Raw genomic sequence first — 22,224 nt, 5'->3', positions numbered from 1 at the left:
ATGAGAAGGAGCTGCTGAGGAAGAAAGATGGAGAGCTCAGTTCTGAGCATGTAGGACTGGATGTTCCTGAGGGACAACCAAGAGTTGTCTGGGCAGTAACTGCTAGTCGATTTTAGTCTGGAGTTCTGGAAAATAATTTTGGGGTTGGGAGTAATCTATGGCCTTGTAAGGGAAAACATCTCTTAAGGGGTGCAGTCAATACAAAAACAGGAAAAAAGCTGAGGTAAGGCCCTTAGGGAAAGCTAATTTTTAAGGAACAGGCAGAAGAGCTGCCCACCCCCTCCCAGAAGAGGAAAGATTGAGGTGGAGGGAAAACCAGAAAAGAAGGGAAGCCGTGGAAGAGAGCTTCAAGAAGGGTAAGGTCAACCTCCTCCAAAGAGCACCAAGTCTACAAGTCTTGCAGAGCTGAGAGAAGGCGTGTGGTCTTACAGACACTCAGCTTCATAATCTCTTCAATTTGGATGCTGGAAATGTCAGTCTCTCCTTTCTTTCTACCACTCAGCATCCAGACTACCTAGGTAAACAGTTTGGGGTGGAGGAGGATACAAACCCTTGGTTTGATAACCCCCATCACATGACTGATAAGGATTCAATGAAATCATTTATGTAGAGCACCTAGAAAATTGCCTGGCACATAGCAGGCACTCAAAGCTAGCTCCCTCCCCCACTGTGATAGCATAACTAGCAAAGAAACCTGCATGAGATTGGTGTCTAGGCTGACAAGGCCATGGCTCCCACCACTGAGCTGGGTGACTGAGACTGGGCTCAGGTCAGGTAGACATGACCGCCACCAAGCAGACATTGCGGTACCTCCTGCATGCAGCTAGAGGGGTCAGAAATTGGACCCTGAGATTTCAGTCCATTTCTGACCTCAGTGACCCATCACAACAGTGGTATGAGGTAGGTAGTACCATTATTCCCTGTTTACAGATGAAGACAGTGGACTTATAAGGATTATGTAATTCTCCCAATGCCACACATTCTTTCTCAAGAAACAGGGTCTGTTTTTAAACTATGTCATCTCTCATGTCCCTTTGGAAGATTTAGGAGAACCAGAGAGGAACAGGCACACCCACACCCATTAACTATACTGGATGGCAGCCACTCTGAGCCGAAGCCCAGTTTTTTCTCAGCTCTGCAGCTAGTTCACTATCCTGCGTTCATGAAGCTCCTCTCATTGTTCAGGGCCTCAGTTTCTCCATCTGGAAGTGGAAAGAAGTAGGCCAGAGCCTGCCCCTCCCTCTAGGGAGCAGCTGTGCTGAGATCATGTCTGACTGTTGGCTTGGACAGAGGGAAGCCCAGTCCTCCTCCTCACTTGAAGGGGACGCGCACATTCAGAAGTCTAGACCAATGGCACGGTGCCTGCCTGATCACATCACTCACTCCCGAGGCAGAGAACAAGCAGGAACTTGGGGGCTTCAGTGCCAGTTCTCCACAATGAGTAGCAGGTAAATAAAAGCTCAAGTCCCATGATAAACCTTCAAAAGGAAAGGTGCCAGGTCAACTGGCCAAGGCTCAACGGAACACTGGTGAGGTCTGCACATCACTGTGCGGATCTTGGGGCCTCAGTTCTTTCCTCTGCCATCACATCCAACCTCATCCCTTCCCCTGATTCTAACCAGGCCCCAAGTTCTAAATCCAAACAACGAAGTTGGGGCATCTTTATTGGATATAATGTGAAGAAATCTCTTTATGGGGTTCCCCTAACATCCCACACCCTCAGCTTATCAACCTCTTGTATTCTCCATCTGTCCCACCATGTCTTCCTTTCCTTCTCTTTCCTGCACTCTCAGTGTCTCTTGCCCTCCTCCTACTCTACCGTCTACACACACACACACACGAACACATGCACATATATGTGTACACACGTGCACACACACTTCTAAACATTCCCAGCTGTAGAAAGGAGGGGGCCACCCTGAGGCTATCTCAGCACTCTAGCCTGCAGAATTGACACTCATGTGCCTGGAATGCTCCCTACCTCTTCACTGAGCCCATCCCTTCTTCCAGTCTACCTGCTCCTGAGAACCCACTTCCCCTGGAAGGTCTTCTTACATTAATCACATAAGAGCAGTTCCCCAGCTCCACCCTCCCTCAGTCTGTAGGAAATATCTTAAAAGTTGTTCCCACAAGCTACTTTCTTACCTCAATTATTCACTCAAAGCTTTGTCTAACCTCCAAAATGCTCTTAACCTTTATGTGTAATTGATGTTTATTCTCTACTGGCGAGTTATGTAACTCCCTGATGCTTTCCCATGGTCATGTGGGTGTCCCTGCTTATCAGCGGTGCAGGGAGGGGGAGCTCTCTGTACAGCACCAGATAGGCATAGTCAGGAATTTGTAAAGATGAAAACAACGATGATCGCATTCAACAATTATTTATTGAGCTCCTCCTATTTGCTCATCAGTGTTCTGATCTGGGGCTGGGGTTGTGAGAAAGCCATTAAAAACTATAAAGCATAGACGTTACAAGAAGAAAATCATTTCAATTCCTCACTTAGAACCATAACTCAGAGTTTAAAAGCTTTCGCAAACATTGGCATTTGATCCTTGTCCCTTTGGTGGGATATCATTGTCCCACTTCACAGCTCAGAGATGTACATGCCTTGCCAAAAGTTACACAGCACAGAGTGTCAGAACAGGGACTCCTGACCCTAGATCCAGGGTTCAGGGAAGCAAAGGAAACAATAAACCCCCAAACACAAACCTCTAAGGGCAACAGACAAAATTGTAGGTACAAAAGCGTACAGATGACACACATTAAAGGTATCTGAAGAATTAATATGAGGAAGAGTCAGCCACAGTGGAGGGCCTTGGGGTGGACAAAATAAACACCACCCAGAAATGGCCTCTAGGGACAGCACTGAGCTGCTGCCCTTCAGGCCACAAGTCCTCTGCTCTGGGACAGCGTCACGCTGCCCACGTCGGACACAGAGAACAGCTTTAGCATTATCCAATAAATCATTTTCTGGGCACCAGTAGCAGGAAATAGTTTGACTTTAAATGACATCTACATCTTGAAGGAAACTAAAATTAGCAGTTTCTACTGCCATGACCCATTCGTTCTTCCCACTGGACACCAGGACTGGAGGCTTGGCTTCCCTTGCTGCCCCAACCCACGTCCCACACCTCGGCAGCCCCCAGAGCCCTGGTGCTCCCCACTCACAGAACTTCTACATCGCAACTCAGCCTGCATGTCCATCTCAATTAACATACACAAGTGTGCATACGTGAGGATGTGTGTGCATGGCCATTCCACCGATCCTCACTCTCCAGGTCTCAAACATGTTAGTTAGGCTAATACATTTTTTGTTTGCATGAGCCTGAGACCAACCAGCGTTTCCTCTGGTCATTGGGTTTCTTGACAGATCCATGGACACAGGGACCCAGAGGAGCCAAGCAGCCCGGCACTGAGGGTAGGCTGAGCACCTGGAGCTTGGCTCTGGCTGTGCAGCAGCCCTGGGGCCCTCAACTGTGGAATCTGCACATCTTCCACCTATCTTTCCACCATTTCAACACGATGTGACTTCCGTCTGTGCCTCCCTCTTGTTTCTCGCTGAGCAGCTCTCCGACTCCCTAAGCTGAGCTTTTTCCCACCTCCAGCTCCTGCTCATCAGAGCACCGCTCCTCTCGAATGCAGGCCTGCATGCATCTGGTCTGGCAGCTCTCCTCTCCCACATCATGAGCCTGCAGCTTCAGCTCCCATGGCTATTTCATTCTCTCGGTGTTTTCTGGTTCATAACAGTCTGAGGGGACTGTCACTTGGCGTGCCTCACCATTTCAAATAACCAAGTCACTGGCAGGCCCATGAGTTAGTTGCACTTGGGGCAGCTGCCCTGTCTGATCAGGGGCTAGGCTGGTGCACAGCTGTAAGCCTTGTGTCACTCACACTCACCTGGCCTTTCCCCTCCACAGGTGACCGTTTGTATTGTACACCTGGGACCCCACAGTAGCCCTTCAGCCAAGCCCCTGCTTCCCACACTGACCCGGGATTTAAACCCCAGTCTTGCCAGGAATGTTTTCTTTATTAATCTTTACTGTCTGGTGCTTCCATTTGTCTACTTCCATTGTCTGGTTGACTCATCAACTGACTGCAAAATCCTCAAGGCCAGGGAGGATCTCACCTTTCCTGTGTATGACAAAGCACTGAGTATAACATGCCACTCAGGCCAGAGATGTGAATGAATGAACACGTTAATTAATTTAGGGAGAAAAAGATGGATCAGCTGAGCATCGCTGTCTAAAGCAGTTAGCCTGCAGATCCCTATACAAAAGGCCACGTTCCCCTGAACCCTTCTGGCTGCAGGGTCCACTGCTCTGCTTCCCTAGGATCTTCAGGTTGCAGGCAACTGAGCCCTCAGCTACCCCAGACACCAGACCTGGAGGGTCTGCGGAACGCCTTCCCTGTCTTTTAGTTTATGCTGCTTTGAGCCCACGTAGAAAACTAGCCATTTATTTGACTACTGGAACTCAAGCCAAGCTCAGGAAAAAGGGAGTCAAGGGCACATTTTTTAAAAAAAAAAAAAAAAAAAGAACATCTGAGGAGGAGTTGGAAGGAGGCAGAGAGAGGCAATCCTAAGAAGTCTCCAGTTCAATCCACAGCAGGGCCTGCGTCCTAAGTCTGGTCCTGGTGCCACCCTCACTGTGTATCCTCAAGCAGTCTAATCAACTGCGACCATTCACCCCATTAGTCCTTCCTTCCTCCCAGGGTTACTGTGAAAGTCAAATGCAATCATAAATGTAAGATAGCTATCATTAGCATCATCACCATCACAAGGCAGATAACTGTCCCCGGGGGTGCTCGGAGCTCTGCCATCCTGGACAGACACACTCACCCAGACATACGTGTCAGAAACACAGACAGTGGGGAGAAATCAAAACAAGATGCCCACACTCATGTGTGTATATATTATGTATCCGACGAAGCTAAGTAGCTGTTTATTTTTAAATGCAAGATTGTTTACAGTGTGGTGCCTGTACTCTAAGCACATACTTGACTTGAAATGAAGAGGAGGGAATAATAGTGAGCTACCATCCCAGTTCTAGGTTGTTTCATTTCTGCCTCACAGCAGCCTTGATATTATTATCTCCTTTTTTGCAGAGAAGGAAATACAAGCATGTATGAGAATTGGGACTTGAACTCTAAAGCTAATAACTGTTTATTCCAACTGGCTTCCCCCTGGAACCTCAGGTTAGGAAGCTGACAGATGATCAGACCAACCACATTCAGAGCAGTCATGCAAACCATAGCTGGTATCTCTGGTAGTGGGCAGCTCGCTGGGTCCCAGACCAGAGCTCATCAGAAAGGAGGCTGTCCACGAGCACTGCAGAGGGACCACATTCACTCTGGGGGAATCCTCCCAAACACCATCATAGAAAAGGACACTGGTCACATATCAGTGCCCTGAGAAACCTTAGCAACCTAACTGATTTTCACAACTGTCATTCAAATGCCAGGTAGCACATTCTGAATGCCCCTGCATTTTAAAGAACAGAACACCAGTGACATCAGTGCGTAAACAAAAGGCACGTGGGAAAGGACCAGTGAGCCAGCACCATAGGAACTGTTTCATAAGCAGCCACAGGAAGCCTGCTGACTTGTGAATCAGTGTCCATTCAGGGCCTTGGCAGGAAAGAACCTGCCAAGACCAGGCTTCTGGGCCTTCAAAGATCCCTAGAGCCTGCACCCCTGCTCTTCTCCACATGAAATCAGGGGTCCTGGGGTCAGAACAGGAGCCGAGTGGTGAGGTAGGCGTAAGGTGGGAGTCCAAGAGGGTGCTGGAAAAGCCAGTCAAAGAAGCTGGTAAGGGGAAGCTGATGGCACTTCATGCCAGGCTCTGGATCCTGATCTGGCCCTGTGTCTGTGTGCTCCTGCTGTTCATAAGCAGCAAATCCATGCTTATGGAGTTGGCTTCTTTTTGCTCAGTGGTCCAGCACCCCATGCTTTTCAAACACATGAAAAATAATAAAAATGGCTTTAATGACTGAGATGGTTTTCAGCTTCCTCTGAGAAGATATTTGGAACCCCCAGAGGATGGACATACAGGAAATAAGTAGAGGCCCATTCAAGACCCAGCTGCAGGACAGCCATCCCCTCCAAGAACCTGACAGGCCTGCTCAGGCCCCCAGCGTGCTCCTCTCCAGTGACCCAGGCAGAGGAACTTTCCATCAAGGCAGGGCCTGACTCAACCTCTCCCTAGCAAACCAGACACCAGCCACCAAACTGCCAGCACAAGAGTTTCCATAATGAGAAGCTTCCAGGAAAGCCCCATAAAACCTTTACTGTAAATTCAATAAACTGGATTTCAAACATGGTGCCTGGGTTGGGGAAGCCTGGAGCCACTCTGCCGCCCTCCGCCCCCTCTGCCATCTGCGTTCACACAGAGGTAGGCGTTCCAGCCCAGACAGAAAGGCAGCCCCACCCACATCCCCATGCCAGTCCTCCCATTCCCAAGTAGGTTCTACACGCCCTCCCCACACCACCAGCACCACCCTCTCAGCTCAGGCCAGGAGGCAGAGGAGCCTTGTCCATGGAACCTCCAGAAGGATGAAGCTTGACCAACCACAGGGCATGAAAAACAAGCCCTCCAAGGCCCTCGACTACCCTGGGGGCTACAGGGGCTCAGCTCCGTGACACCTGCAGAGCCCATTGCCTGCTTTTCTGTGCCCCATACTATTAGTCCAATCAAGGACACCCAGCCATCTAAGACCAGGAAAAGGAAATACACCCTCCAATACTCAATCTAGATCCAGAAGACACCTGACTCACAGTGACAGAGTCAGAGCCTCTCTCCCTTTCTTGGTCAAAAACCTTAGCCCCTCACCCTGCTCTTCAGCATAATGTCTCACCACCCACCCCCAAACACTAAGACACATGAGTTTCTCCCACACCTTTCACTTTCCTACCCAAAATCCAGCCTCACTCAGGTATCCCAGGGCTGAGTTATTCAGGGAATCAAAAACACATCTGTGGGCCACCTGGCCTAGGTCTGTGTCTATACAGAGGCAAAAGCAGGTCTGAGCTTTCAGTCCACACTCGGCCCACTGCACCTGGGCAAGACAGGTCACGGCAGGGTCTGTGCTGGGAAACGTGACTGAGTGGACGAGGAAGAACGTGGTGGCTTCGGTGGCAGGACCCAGAAAGTTTGTGTTTGATCAGAAAGTATAGGGAGTACCTCAAAACTTTGGAAATGGGAAGGGGCTTAGAGATTACCCAACTCCACACATGGGTCATGCAAAGTGAGGAAACCGTGGCTGAGAGAAGTGAGGTGTCTTGCCCAAGGTTACACATTCACTCTTTCACATACTCAGTAAGCCATCTATGGGCCAAGTCCAATGCCATAGTAGGTCAGCCTCCTGACTCCCGGACACACACTCCCCAGCACCTCCTGCTTCTGAAAGAACAACAGCAGGGACCCATGAAGTGTCAAGGGCACAGGGCAATGAGGCGTGCTGTGAGGACACTGGATTCAGAGAAGACTGATATCCATGTGGCCTTAGGAAGATGGCCCTGAACCTTGATCGCTTCTTTTGTCCAACAAGTCGAGTAATATCTATATCCCACTTTCTCACTTGCTGCAAGTGTCAAATGAGAGCATATGTAAAACCGAATAAAGTCAGTTGTGTCCAATTCTCTGGGACCCCAAGGACTGTAGCCTGCCAGGCCCCTCCATCCATGAGTATTTTCCCAGCAAGAATACTGGAGTGGGTTTCCATTCCCTTCTCCAGGGGATCTTCCTGACCCAAGGATCAAACCTGGATGTCCTGCACTGCAGGCAGACTCTTTACCATCTGAGCCACCAGAGAAGCTCTCATGTAAAATGAACAATCCCTATGTAAGGGAGGGAGAGAGGAATAGATAACAGAGTTAGGCTTGGGCAACCTCAGCATCCAGGAGGAAACTGATGTGTGGCCCAGCTCCTCCCAAGCACCTGAGTGACACTCCACAGACCAGGGGTCCTGCCTCGTCCACCTGCTGAACCACAGCTGTCGGAGGCAGCATCTCAGGAAGCAGACTTTGCAGCATGATCCACACCCCTGACGCCTTCCTAGAGCGGGCAGAAAGTGAAAGGCGTAGTGTGCATTTCCCCTCCTCCGGGTGATAGGGTTTCACATTCCTTCCAGCCTCTTAGCAGGAGGACCATGGAATCTTCTCTGCAAGGCTGTCTAGAAGACTTCCCGCCCCCGCTCTGTGCAGACACTTGGGCTGTGTATATTTTCCACATTTTTTTTTAACTGCTTTTTTTGGGAAGCGATTTTCCTCCAGCCCTGGACCAAGGACAAACCAGTCAGAGCTTGCCGTTGTGAGTCCAGAGGGCAGCCAGGCATTTGCCCGAAGGCTTGTGGGGCACCAGTACTGCCTGTACTTTTCCATGAATGGAAGGAGGCGGGGGGAGGGCGGGGGGAGGCAGCAGGGTTGGCTTCCCCGGGAACGGCATCCTGGAGATGTTCCCAGCTGGCTTTGGGGAAGTTACTCCAACCTGATCCAGTCCAGCTGTGGTGGAGGCCCTGATGGGTGTGAGGATTCAGACTATTAGCACTGATTTTTAAACAGTAGGTGGTCCTGATGCCCTCAAACCAGCTTCCTCTCCCTGCTGGAACTGCATGGCAGTTCTTCAGCCTGAAGAACTGGGTTATTATTTGCATATCTTAAATACCCCACCTAGATAGCATATTGAAAAGCAGAGGTATTACCTTGCCAACAAAGGTCCACCTAGTCAAGGCTATGGTTTTTCCAGTGGTCATGTATGGATGTGAGAGTTGGACTGTGAAGAAAGCTGAGTGCCGAAGAATTGATGCTTTTGAACTGTGGTGTTGGAGAAGACTCTTGAGAGATCCAACCAGTCCATCAGTCCCTTTCCTGAATAAAGGAAATCAGTCCTGAATATTCATTGGAAGGACTGATACTGAAGCTGAAACTCCAGTACTTTGGCCACCTCATGCGAAGAGTTGACTCATTGGAAAAGACTCTGATGCTGGGAGGGATTGGGGGCAGGAGGAGAAGGGGACGACAGAGGATGAGATGGCTGGATGGCATCACTGACTCTATGGACGTGAGTCTGAGTGAACTCCGGGAGTTGGTGATGGACAGGGAGGCCTGGCGTGCTGCGATTCATGGGGTCACAAAGAGTCAGACACAACTGAGCGACTGAACTGAACTGAACTGAAATACCCTAGGCTTTAACGCTGGTCGGCCTCACCAATAACCTGTGCTAACCTCAGCCCAGCCTAATCTTAGTGAGATGTGGAGAGTGAACTTCTGCCACCAACAAGACAGATTCATGATAGAGGGTTTGAGGGAACACAGGGTACATGAAGAAGTGGTTAAATACATGGGATTTTTAGGATCTGACATATTCAAGCTCAGCTGGCTCTCCCACTTTTTAGCTGTTGTTACTTCTTTGAGTTTCAGTTTCCTTGCCAGTGAAAGGCCCTTCCCCAGTGGCTCAGCCGTAAAAAACCAGCCTGCAAAGCAGGAGATGGGGTTCGATCACTGGGTCAGGAAGATCGCCCGGAGGAGGGCATGGCAACCCACTCCAGTATTTTTGCCTGGAGAATCCCATGGACAGAGGAGCCTGGTGAGCTGCAGCTGATACGCTGCAAAGAGTCGGACACGACTGAAGTGACTGAGCACACAGGCACCAGTGAAGGAGCTTACCTCAGAGTATGAGGCAGGATACATTTAAACGATACATATAAACAATACATATAAAAAGTACTTATCACTGTGCCTGACACAAAATTGGTGACGTATTGCAACTGTAAATAAGAGGGGCAGGCTGAAACCTATGACCTACCCATCCTCTCATGCCAGAATTATGATGCTGTGAAAGCAGAAGGGAAGATGAGGCTGGGGGAGGCCCACAGAACCTCACAGTAGGACAATCTCTTCACTTTAGGAGCTGCGCAGGATAGCTGGGGTTTTGTGGCCAAGGCCTGCAGGGGAAGAAGAGGTTCTAATCTGGTTCTTGGAGAACTCAAAGAAATTGGAATTTTCAGTGAACTCACATGTGGTTCAAACGCAGCATTCCAATGTGACAATCCATCTTCCTGTTGGGCTAATCCCCTAAAAATACAATGGGATTCTTTCAATACCGCCACCCCACTCCTCAGGTTCTCCCACCACCCCAACTAATGTCCATTTCTTCCTGCAAAACCTTGGAACAAAATTACCGCTCGACACTTTACTTTGCTTAAGTGCTGGCTGGCAGAACAATATGTATAGGGTGATTATTCCAGTTATGCTAAAATATAAATATTTATCAATGACTGGAAAACAATATGCCAAGGTTACTATATTCCAAGGTTAACAGTGATTACCTATTGTCTGCAAAGGGTGGAATTAAGAGATGATTTTTGTTTTCAACTTCATGCTTTTCTGAATTTTCCAAACGAATAATTTTACTTTTTATAACCATAAAACACAATATTTTTACGGAAACAAAGTTCATCATTGGCTTTTTATGCACATACATTAAATCATGCACTCTCCCGCTTAAATCTTTTTGATAGTTTCTCAAGCGCATAGAATAAAATTCAAACTCCTTTCCCATGGCCTACAAGGCTGGACATGACCCAGACCCTCCACATGCCTCCAGCTCCATCTCCTGCTAGTTCTTGTTCTCACCCACCAGCTCCAGCCTTGACGGCTTCCTCCTGGGTAATAATCGCAGCTTCACCACTTACTAGCTGTGTGATCTTTGGCAGCCTTGGTTTCCAATTCTGAAAGAAAAAAATACATAAAAATGGTATCAGTTCTGTACTTTATTTCATGTTATGGTCAAATAATGTTCCATTATATGCATAGATCTCATTTTACTTATCCACTCAACAGTTAATGGACATTTGGGTTGTTCCGAATCTGGGGGCTATTTTGAACAGTACTGCTATGAACATAGCAGGTTTTGTGTGGACATATATTTCCAGTTTTCTTGGATATATGCCCAGGAGTGGAATTGCTTGGTCATAAGATAACTCTATGTTTAACTTTTCGAGAAACTGCCAAACCATTTTCCAAAGTGGCTGCAGCACTTCACACTCCTACTAACAATGCATGAGGGTCCAGTTTCTGCATATCCTCATCAACAATGGCGTTGTCTTTCTTTTTTAAAAGCCATTCTAGTGGGCATGAACTGCTGTTTCATTGTCCTTGGATTTGCATTTCTCAGTGACTCATGATTTTGAGCATCTTTTCCTGTGCTTTTTTGTCTGTTTGCCTGTCTTCCTGGGAGAAACATGTATTTAAATCCTTGGGCCACTTTCTCGCCTAACTGCTCTGCTAGAGCCTCCAGTACAATATTAAACAGAAGTGGAAAGAGGAGCTCACTGTCTTCTTCCTGATTTTAGGAGAAATGCTTTCAGTCTTTCACTATGAAGTGTCAAGTTAACGTTATGAAAGGATGTTCAGTTTTGTCAACTGCTTTTCTCTATCTGTTAAGATTATCATGCGATCTTAGTCTATGAATAGGGTATATTACAATTGATTAATTTTCATGCATTGAATCAACCTTGAATTTCTGGAATAAATCCTTCTTGGTCAGGATGTATAATACTTTTTCTATGTTTCTGGGTTTGGTTTGCCAGTAATTTGTTGAGGATATTTATATCTATGCTCATAAGAGGTATTGGCCTGTAGTTTTGTTCTCTAGTAATGTCTCTGTCTGGTATCAGGGTAAAACTGGCCTAAGAGTCTGACTTTCTCTTCTACAAATAGTTTGTGAAGTACTGGTACTAATTCTTCAAATATGTAGTAGAATTAACCAGTTAAGCATCTGGACCTGAGATGTTTTTAAACTACTAATTTAATCTCTTTACTTGTTACAGGTCTATTCATATTTTCTACTTATTCTTGAGTTAATTTCAGTAGTCTGTGTCTTCCTAGGAGTTTTCCCATTTCATCTATGTTATCCAGTGTATTGGCCTACAGTTGTTCACAGTATTCCACTGCAACACTTTCTATTTCTGTAAGGTCAAAAGTGATGTCTCTTCTTTTATTTCTGATTTTAGAAATTTGAGTCTTTTTTACTTCCCCCACCCCACCTTAGTTATCGATCTTTTTAGAACACCTGATTTTTGGTTTCACTGGTTTTCTCTGGTGTTCTTCTATTCCCAATTGTATTTATTTCCTTTAAGTCCTAAAGGAAGGACTTTATTATGTCCTTCCTTCTGCTAGCTTTGGGTTTAGATCGCTCTTCTTTCCCTAGTTTCTTCAGATGGAAGGTTATATTATTTAGATCTGATATCTAAATTATTTTAATATAATGTTCATAGCTCAAATATCTCTTTAAGCACTGCTTTCAGTGTAACCCATAAGTTTGAGTATGTTGTGTTTTTATGTTCACTTATCTCAAAGAATTTCCTAATTTCTCTTGGGATTTCTTCTTTGACCCATTGGTTACTTACACGGTGGAATTATCTATACGATCCATGGGATTCTCTAGGCCCGAATACTGGAGTAGGTAGTCTTTCCTTTCTCCAGGGGATCTTCCTAACCCAGGGATCAAACCCAGGTCTCCCGCATTGCAGGGGGATTCTTTACCAGCTGAGCCACAAGGGAAGCCCAGGTATACTAGAGTGGGTAGTGTATCCCTTCTCTAGTGGATCTTCCCAACCCAGGGATAGAACTGGGGTCTCCCGAATTGCAGTCAGATTCTTTCCCAACTGAGCTATCAGGGAAGCCCAAAGAACATCATAAAGGTAAGTAATAGGTAAATACAAAAGGCAGTACAAATATACTTTTATTTGTAACTCTTTTCTTTTCCTATCCGATTTTAAAGAAAATGCATAAATCAATAATTATAATGAAAGTGTGTTGATGAGTATACAATGTAAAAGATATAATTTTTATGACAATAATAGCACAAAGGAGGCAAAGAGTAAACAAAAGCCAAATTAGAGCCAAGTTTTACACTATTGAAATTAAGTTGGTTCTTGCCAAGGTGGCTTCTTAAACACTCAACTAATTGTTATAAGTCTTTTATTAATTTTCAGAATTCTGAAAAAAAAACTGATTATGGCATTTTTTTTCCAGTGTTCAAGCTGCTTTTATACAGGAACTGATTTTCAGAGGTTCTTATTCCACCATTCCAAAATGCTTCCTCCTTTGAAGAATTTGAAAGGCATGTCTCATAGATTCTCTGTTAAAAAACAGAGCTTCATAATATCTTAAAGGCATTGTTTCACAGCAGTCTCATTGGGAGCCCGGTGTAGAGAGGATCTTATCTCAAACATCACTGTGCATAGGCTTTTGATTAACAGAGTGGATAACAAATGGATACATAAAAGCCCACAAAGGATTACACTCGTTTTAACTGGGAGAGACAGACTCTACAAAATGAAGGGATCTTTGAACCCTCAAGCTTCTATAAGCAGACGGTAGGCTCAGAAAATAACTCAGCTATAAAAGAGCTGTTTTACATGTGAAAAGGAGAGTGGCTCAGAAGGGAAGATCAAAATTCCAAGATCCCAGAAGAGAGAGCCAAGAGATACATAAAATTTCCAGAGGGCAGAATTGAGCCCTAATAATGGAACAACCTTGCAATATGAGCTCAAATAGATTTCAGAATTGCTATGGACCAGTGACTGCATGCTATATGTCTTCTATTTTCCTCTTTATGAACCAAAAGATCTAGAACTTACGCCTAACCTACCATTGTATGTTGCCTGTGTGGGGAGAGAACATGCCTTTAGTCCAAAGATCTTGAGAATATACTCAAGTTGATCCTTAAGGACTTCACCTGAGTAGCCTCACTCACATTTGAACCTGATTTAAATAATGAAATCCTGGACTTCAAGCTGAGGCCATAATGGGATAAGCATTGGAAGTCTCAAGGGAGGGGATGAGTGTATTTTGTGTATGAGAGGGAATTGTTGTGGCCAGAGGGTAGTCTGTGGCAAACTGTACTTCTCAAAGATAGTCACAGTAACATCTCCCATTCCACATGCTTTTCTTACAATATTATCTTGATATTCTTCCCACTGAGTGGTGGTGTCCATATGCCTTCAACTCGCACCTAAGTGTGTCTGCCTCTATCAACACAGTGAGACAGAAGGAACGTTGTCATTTTCAAAGTTAAATCAAAAAAAGCCCATGTACTGCTACCTTACTCTTCACGGGCACACACTCTAGGAACTCCGCCACCAAGTGATGAGAGAGTCCAAACTATCGCACAGAGAGGCCATGTGTAGGTTTTCTGTCCAACAGCCCGTCTAGATCCTAGCCAAGAGCCAGCATCAGTCACAAACCATGCGACTCCTGGCATCTCCAGATAATTCTAGGTCCAAGCTATTGAGCCACCCCCAATCTTCAAGTCTTTCCAGCTGAGTCCCCAGATGTTGTGGAGAAGAGACAAGTCAATCCTTCTATGACCTATCCAAATTTCTGACCCACAGAAACCATGAAAGATAAAATACTCTTATTGTTTTAAGTCACTAAGTCTGGGGATCATTGGTTTTACAGCAACACATAACTGGAATGTATACCTTGACAATCTGGTTTAAAACCCCATGCCTGGACATTTGAGTTATTTACTTTTTTGCAATTGTGAACACCGCTGCTATGAATACTTCTTGTACATCTTCCCTGTGCTGTGCTATGCTTAGTCACTCAGTCATGGTCAACTCTTTGCAACCCCAAGGACCATAGCCCACCAGGCTCCTATGTCCATGGGGATTCTCCAGCCAAGAATACTGGAGTGGGGTTGTCATGCCCTCCTCTAGGGGATCTTCCCAACCCAGGGATCGAACCCAGGTCTCCTGCATTGCAGGCAGATTCTTTACCATCTGAGGCAGCAGGGAAGCCCAAGAATACTGGAGTCGGTAGCCTAGTCCCTTCTCCAAGGGATCTTCCCAACCCAGGAATTGAACAGGCAGATTCAAGTCCCACATTTCCCCAAGTGGACATCTAAAAAAGCATCTTTTGGATATATAGTTAGGAGTAGAACTGCTGTTCACATTTGCAAGATGATGCCAAATTGTTTCTCAAAGAGGTTATACTAAGTTACATTCCATCGACAGGGTATAAGAAATCCTGCTGATTTTTCACTTCAGAGTTCTTACACTGGCTTATCCTCTCTGCCTGAAACGCTCTTCTCTAGGCATGCACAATTCACTCCCTCATGCCCTTCAAATCTTTCTCAAATGTCACTTTCTCAATGAAATATACTCTGACTTACTCCATTTAAACTGAAATTTCCCCCACATTATGCTCAACTGTCCTCACATCTTTCTATATCTCACTTTCTAGCATACTATACAACTAGCTAATTATTATATTTATTGCCTCTTGTCCATCTCCTCCCAGAAGAACGTAAGCTATCATAACAACTAGCATATTTGCCTTTTTGTTCACTGCTATGTCCTGAGCACCTAAATGTGTATCTAGGACAAAGGAGAAGTGGATGAACTTTTATTGAATAAATGAATGTCTACATCTCTTCCAATTCCCTGTATCAAGACTTTGTAATTTTTGCCAATTAGTCAGACAAATGTTAACTCATTATTGTCTTATTTTTCCTTTATAACTAATGAGACTGAATACCTCTGCATATGTTTCTTAATCACATAAATTTCCTTTTCCGTGAAACCCATGTTCATGTTGGAGAAGGCAATAGTACCCCACTCCAGTACTCTTGCCTGGAAAATCCCATGGACGGAGGAGCCTGGTAGGCTGCAGTCTATGGGGTCGCTAAGAGTCAGACACGACTGAGCGACTGAGCGACTTCACTTTTCATTTTCATGCATTGGAGAAGGAAATGGCAACCCACTCCAGTGTTCTTGCCTGGAGAATCCCAGGGACGGGGGACCCTGGTGGGCTGCTGTCTATGGGGTCGCACAGTCGGACACGACTGAAGCGACTAAGCAGCAGCAGCAGCATGTTCATGTCATTTATCCATTTCCTATTATTTTGTTTATTCTCTTTTTTTTTGAATTGCAGGAATTCTGCATGTATAATCTTCATACTGATCCTTTGCAAGTTACATGTATCACAAATATCTTTTCTCAGTGTATACCCTGTCTTTAAGATTTTTAATAAACAGAAATTCCTCATTTATATATAATCAATGTTATAGTAAATTTATTTTATGTTTTGTTTAAGAATAAACTTATGCCAGATCATCAATGCTGGGAGAGGCAGAACAGTCCTTTCTAAAACTTTCTTTTTAATTAAAAACTTAATTTTATTGACCACAGGAGATCCATTCATGAAATTTAAGGTATGAAAAAGGACCTCTGAACCCCTGCAGAGAAACAAGCCCACCTACCCCTAGTCCCAGGCCCATTTCTTTCACTTAGCCTCTTCACCGTCTCCCCTCTGGCAACATAATGAGAGACAACACCATCAATCACTCCCTAAGAGCTGCCAGGTGGGCAAGAGGTAAGGGGAAATGGAAAAAAGCCCAAGGGAAGGGACTGCAGTTTAGAAGCACCAACTGGCAGGAGTAGCCCTCCCCCTGCCAGAGGACTGGGCAAGTCCCAACAGAGGGCTCCAAGGGGCACTTAGGGATGAGAAATGCAGCAAAAAATGATAAGAATGGGAGGTGGGGGTAGTGAACTAAGGAGAGCTCTGGCTAAACAGAAACAAGAAACTTTTTTGCACTTGTTTACAGAAAAGGGACACCCTTTCAGATGGGCCCCATTGAGGCAGGGGACAGTTGGGGTAACCTCTGTGCCTCTTAGAGAAACTAGCGTTGGTGTGATCCGCACACCGCACAGGTTCCTGGAAATGAGCAGACATCAGTGGGCGGGGACAGAGAAGGGAATGGCATTGCTTGAGGCCAAGGCTTTCTAGGGTTCAGACCTTGACCTTGTCATTCACTGATGACAGGCTTCCAGAGGCTTCTTTGGCTTTACAACCCAAGAATAAAGCTTATTTTTCCTGAATGGAGGAGAAAAGAGGAAATTTGAAAACACAGACGCCAGAAGATGCCCCTGTCCACCTCCCTAAGATTAGCTCAGCTATCATCAGCACATAACCTGCAGGGATTTTCAGAGTCCCAAATTGCCCACAATGGATTGAGTCATTAAATCTTATTTGAAGTGTTCAGACTTTGCCTCCAGTGAATATTTGGCTTTGACACTTCCTGTCATCTCTGCTGAGAAGAGAAGCAAAGCCAGTCACAGCTGCCAGAGTTCTGGGCATAGGTAAACCTCCTGCTTCAGGCCTCCCTCACCAGATCCATGGGGAGACAGGCAGTGCTGAGCACTGGACTGAGAGCCAAAAGAGCCAAAGCCTGCTCAAATGTTTCTCCTCGTGCACATAACAAAGGAGTTGTTCCCCTTGTTTTGAAAGGGACCACAAGCCAGGAAACTGAGAGGCTATCAGGTAGAGAAGGGAGTCCAGGTCTGCCCTTTATCCCAAACACATGCCACAGAAAAGTATCAAATGAACCTCCTGCAGAATGAATGAAATGAAATGTCCTGCAGAATGGCACAAGGCACCCAGAAGAATCCCACTGTGCAGAAGCTCAGTGCAAATCCCCCAGCCCTGCAGACATCATCAGACCTGTGAGCATGGGATGTCCCCCTCCAGGATTCCCTGCTGCTCACAAGCCCCTTGGCCTTTCAGGAAATGTGGTCCCAGCACAGGCAGACTGCATCAGGACATGGGTGGTTTTAGCCCTATAGGGTAACTTCACGAAAGGGCACCCCACATCCAAACTGTTACAAGAGGGCTTGCCCTCAGGCCCTTGCTTGAGACTCCACACGCAGACTGGTTTACCCACAGAGGGGGAGCACAGGTCCTGCCTCCAAGGAGCTTCCAGTCTAAGGAAGAAATCATGCTGACGAGGCACTTGATCTGAAGGGCGGTACAGTCCCTGATGTCAGGTAAAGCGCCTCCTCCAGAAAGCTCCTCAGCGCAGGGAGGCCCCTGACCAGGCAGCCCAGAACAGAATAAAATGTGAATTTGGTGAAAAAAAAAAGATATCCAGTGAAACTTCAATTTCAGATGAACAAGGAAACTTTTTTTAGTATAAGTATGTCCCGTGCAATATTTCAGACATATTTAAACTTTAAAAAAAATATATTACTTCTGCATCTGAAATTGAAATTTAACTAGGTATCTTGTATTATATCTGGCAACTCTAGAACTGAACAAAACCACAAGGCCCACACCTAACTTCGTATATGCAGTAACGTGTGAGCAGGTAGAAGTTAAAAGGTCAAAGCATGAAAATGCTGACGGAGCAGAAGTGGTGGCTCAGAGTTAGCAGGAGGCGGCTGGATCTGTGGGCTGCCCGGCAGTGGCAGGGTTATCGGGAATACCTCAGACTCTGACTGCCCCCACAGGCTGCTGCCAGCTGCGTCCCTGTCCCTGTGTCACCGGCAGGATGGGATCCAGAGAGAGAAGTCCCGAAGTCCGGCACCCAGCTGCGTCCACTTGTCCACTCGGCCAGAGCTGACACAAAGCACTCTGGGAGCGGGCGGGTCAGGGGCGGGGCCTCGTGGAGAGGCGGTGCCAAGATCTAGGGAATGCAGGTCGCCACCCAAGGGACAGTGCGTGCTTTTGAAATGAAGAGTGAAGCTAACTCTTCTTAGTTGCCAGGGAAGAAGCCTCCGTGAGACCTCTGCTGCTGGTGATACTGCTAACACGGAAACTTAAAAGGTGGAGAAACTGAAAAATGGGAAACAGCATGATGCGGAGCTGAAGCCGCAAACGCCGAAGGCCTGAACTCCCTGCAAAGTCAGCTCAAGAGCACTTCCACGTAAGGGAAGTCAGAGGTTTCATCTTCTAAGAGGGGACCAAAATGCAACCTTGTGAAAGGCAGTTTTTCAGAGACAGTTTTAGTAACCTCAGCTCCCAGAGGCCTGAGACTTGAGAATCGCCAAGGCTACCCAGTTAACAGACTAGAGGCTGAAGTCAGGGGAACTGCATGGCACTCACCTTGCCATAGCTAAGCCTTCTTCTTCCTAGTTTTGACCGCCAGCCTCCAGGTCCTTGGTGTCCTTCTATGGGAAGAACTGAGAACATCTGAACGTCCTGGAACATCCAGAGCCAGAGTAGCTCTTACCACCAGAGAGTGACAGCTAGGGCTGTCTGCTTTGAGGAGCTTTGAGGAGCTTTGAGAAGAACCTAAGGCAGCCTTAGCAATCATCACTGCTACTATTAGTGTCTACCTGGCACTAATTGTATACCAGGCAATGTTAAAAACTTTATCCACTGCCTTCTTTAATGCACAAACAACCTGGGAAGTGGTCCCCCTTGACTCTGTTTTACAGAAGAGAAACTGACATGTAGGTGCCATGGGCATCTACAAGTCAAGACAGTCAGCATTCAAAGGAGACCAGTGAGATAAAATCTCAGACTTTAAAACTGATCATGGAGGTTAAACCTCTGATTCTTGGAAGAAGGGTATCAGAAGATGCTAAGGGCAGGCTCCAAGTCCTTGCAAAGCTGCTTTCTGACAGCAGGGGGCGCCAGTGTCTTCGGAAAGCTACTTGTCGCAGAAAATCTAGACATGATTGGTACGAGAGGAACACAGAGGTTAAAGGGAAGAAGTGGAAACGATCCTTTGGGCCCCATGGGCCCCAGAAAAAAAAAAACAAAACAAAACAAAACTAACCTGTGATGCAGGATAATCAGTCTCAGATTTAGCTCCCAGATTATTGAGCCCTCTTATCGGCTTCCCCAGAGCTCAGCCAGAGTCCCAGGGGGAAAACCAGCCCAGCCTTTGTGGTTTCTCATCGGTCATACCAGCCCCTCAAGATGGCCATAGCCTCTGTGGTTTCTTCCTCCCTCTGTGGGGTCTGCTCGCCCAGGTCAGGTCCACACCCATGCTCAGAATATGCAGATACCCCCAGGGAAGAAAATAAGTAGGGGTCAGCTGTCCTAGGAAAGGCCATTTCTTCTCTAGGTCAGTTTGCCTCCTACTCATTGCTTCCACTGCTCTCCTTGTTTCAGGAGATGACTTTGACAGCTTCCCCGGTTTGCTCCTTGTTGCTCTGTCACTGAGTGGTAGTGGTGGTGGCCTGATGCAACTGGTTCTATCCTTCCCAGAAGCGGAAGTCCAGGTTCCGTCTCTGAGCTTCTGCTTTCCTCACTTGTGAAATGATGATGATAGTGTAAACATTAAGGGAAATGAAGGATGTCAATCAGCCAACACAGTGCCCAAAGTGTGGGACACTCAGCATAGTGGGGCCTCTGGGCCGCCACCGGAGGAATGTGCAAGGGAAGCCCTGTGGGTCTGGGTGAAGAGCACTGACCTTGGAGTCGGTGGGTGCAGATTTGAACCCCGGCTCCCCAACTTGTTGAATGACCTTGAATAAGTTGTTTAACCTCTCAGTCTCAGTTTTCTCCCAGTCAGTTGAGAAAAACTAATGTCAATCTTGAAAGGATGAAATGAGAGCCCGTATATGAAGCCTTTAACTCTGTCTAGCTGTTAGTACATCTTATTTTACTTACTAGATGAAATAAGGGCAGATAGATTAAGGCATTGTAATTTTTGGAGAGTACCTGTAAAAGACCAAATATTATAAAGGGTATCAGAAAGATATAAGGTAATAAAAAATGTTTCCTATACTTTTTGTCCATTGAGCAATTTTTCCCAAATGCTTTGACCTTTATCATCTCTTTACATCCTCCCAACCACAAGGTACAAGCAGTCCTTTGTATTCATGGGTTCCATATCCAAAGATCCAAGCAACTGCAGTTTCAATCAACTGCAGATTGAAAATATTCAGGGGAGAAAATTCCAAAAAGTTCCAAAAGGCAAACCTTGAATTTGCCACATGAGCAACTATTTACATAACATTTACACTATATTGGTATCATAAGTAATTAAGAGGTGATTTAAAGTATACAGGAAGATATGGGTAGGTTGTATCCAAGTACTATGCTATTTTTCATAGGAGACTTGAACATCTTTGGATTTGGGTCGGTGTGGGAAGTGCGGAGTGGGGAGACTGAAACCAACCCTCATGGATACTGAAGGATGACTGATGGTACGATACAGTAGAACAGATACTCTCTCCATTTTAAAGATGAGGAAACTCAGGTTCAGTGAGATTAAATGAATTAGCTAATGTCCACCCAGCAACTCAGGCAGAGCCAGAGAAAGAATTAGTCTTCACACCCCTAAGTTCCTGCCTTCATGGGTGTAATAATCCAACCATAGGAGAACTGACAGCCTCCACAAAAGAATACAGCCCAGCAGGATAAGCTGGAGAGTAGGATATGAAAGAAGACTGGAGAAAAGAAGGCAGCGGAGAAACTTGTTAGCAAAAAGCTATGTTTAGGTGTGTGATTAGACCACTGCCGCCGCCATTGCCCAGTGCAGATCAGAGCCCTAAAGAGGACAGATGACGCACAGAAATCTCGGTGAGCTCCCATCTCAGGTCATCTGACAAAGTCAGATTGTGCATCTTCTTATGTGTCTGTTCCACAGAAATGTTTTGAACTCCTACCACATGGCAGGTGCTGTGTTAGACACCAGCATACAGTCTGGGACAAAAACACGTTTCCTGTCTTCATGGAACTTGTCACCTGGTGAAGGAAATAAAGAAGGATCACACAGGCTGCCAGTAGGATTACATGTGTATGTATATACAAGGGCTTCCCAGGTGGCACTAGGGGTAAAGAACCTGACTGCCCATGCAGGAGACAGAAGCAGCTTCGATCCCTGGCTTAGGAAGGTCCCCTGAAGGAGGGCGCAGCAGCCCACTCCAGTATTTTTGCCTAGAGTATCCCATGGACAGAGGAGCCTGGTGGGCTACAGTCCATAGGGTCGCAGAGTAGGACATGACTAAAATGACTTAGCACACATGTGCATCTACAAATTGAGATAAGTGTTATGATGGGGAAGTACCAGGTGTGCTGAGAGAGCACCTAACCTATAAACCCAGCCATGGGTTGGGAAGCACACAGGAAGGCCCACTCCAAGAGCTGGACAGGCAGAGGGCAGTGTGTGTGAACTCCCCACACAGTAGTCCACAGAGCATTCAAGATAAGGGAAGGTGGCAAGCCAGGCGGCAGACAGAGTGATGGAGAAGGTGGGACAGAGAGACCACCAAGGGCAGGACAGGCTGGGTCTGCAGGTGGTGGTTGGGATCTGGGTCTTGATCTAACAAAAGTGTGCAGCCGCAGTAGAGCTTTAAGCAGGAGGGAAGTAAAATGAGCACTGAGAAAAGGGAGCAGACAGTGGCCTTTTCAGGTTCTTTGATCTTAAACAACAGCAGCAGAGTCTGACTTGCTTCAGAAAAAAACTAATTTATGGGCAGCAGATGCTG

General features: G+C 46.2%; 1 long non-coding RNA gene across 1 annotated transcript in view; it reads right to left on the bottom strand.

Annotated features, from left to right (window-relative positions):
• LOC114113172 (uncharacterized) overlaps nucleotides 1-18,389 on the bottom strand; it is a 262,429-nt gene extending 244,040 nt beyond the window's left edge. The window contains exons 1-3 of the long non-coding RNA XR_003588207.3: nucleotides 18,265-18,389; nucleotides 10,632-10,722; nucleotides 10,009-10,066 (exon numbers count right to left, since the gene is read on the bottom strand). This is a non-coding gene — a long non-coding RNA (uncharacterized LOC114113172). The remainder of the gene's footprint in view (nucleotides 1-10,008; nucleotides 10,067-10,631; nucleotides 10,723-18,264) is intronic.
• Between the last annotated feature and the right edge of the window lie 3,835 nt (nucleotides 18,390-22,224).

The sequence above is a fragment of the Ovis aries genome, chromosome 1 (genome assembly GCF_016772045.2).
Source record: "Ovis aries strain OAR_USU_Benz2616 breed Rambouillet chromosome 1, ARS-UI_Ramb_v3.0, whole genome shotgun sequence".
NCBI classification, from domain to species: Eukaryota; Metazoa; Chordata; class Mammalia; order Artiodactyla; family Bovidae; genus Ovis; species Ovis aries.
Note: the sequence above shows the minus strand (reverse complement) of the source record. Positions and strands in the feature narration are given on the sequence as shown.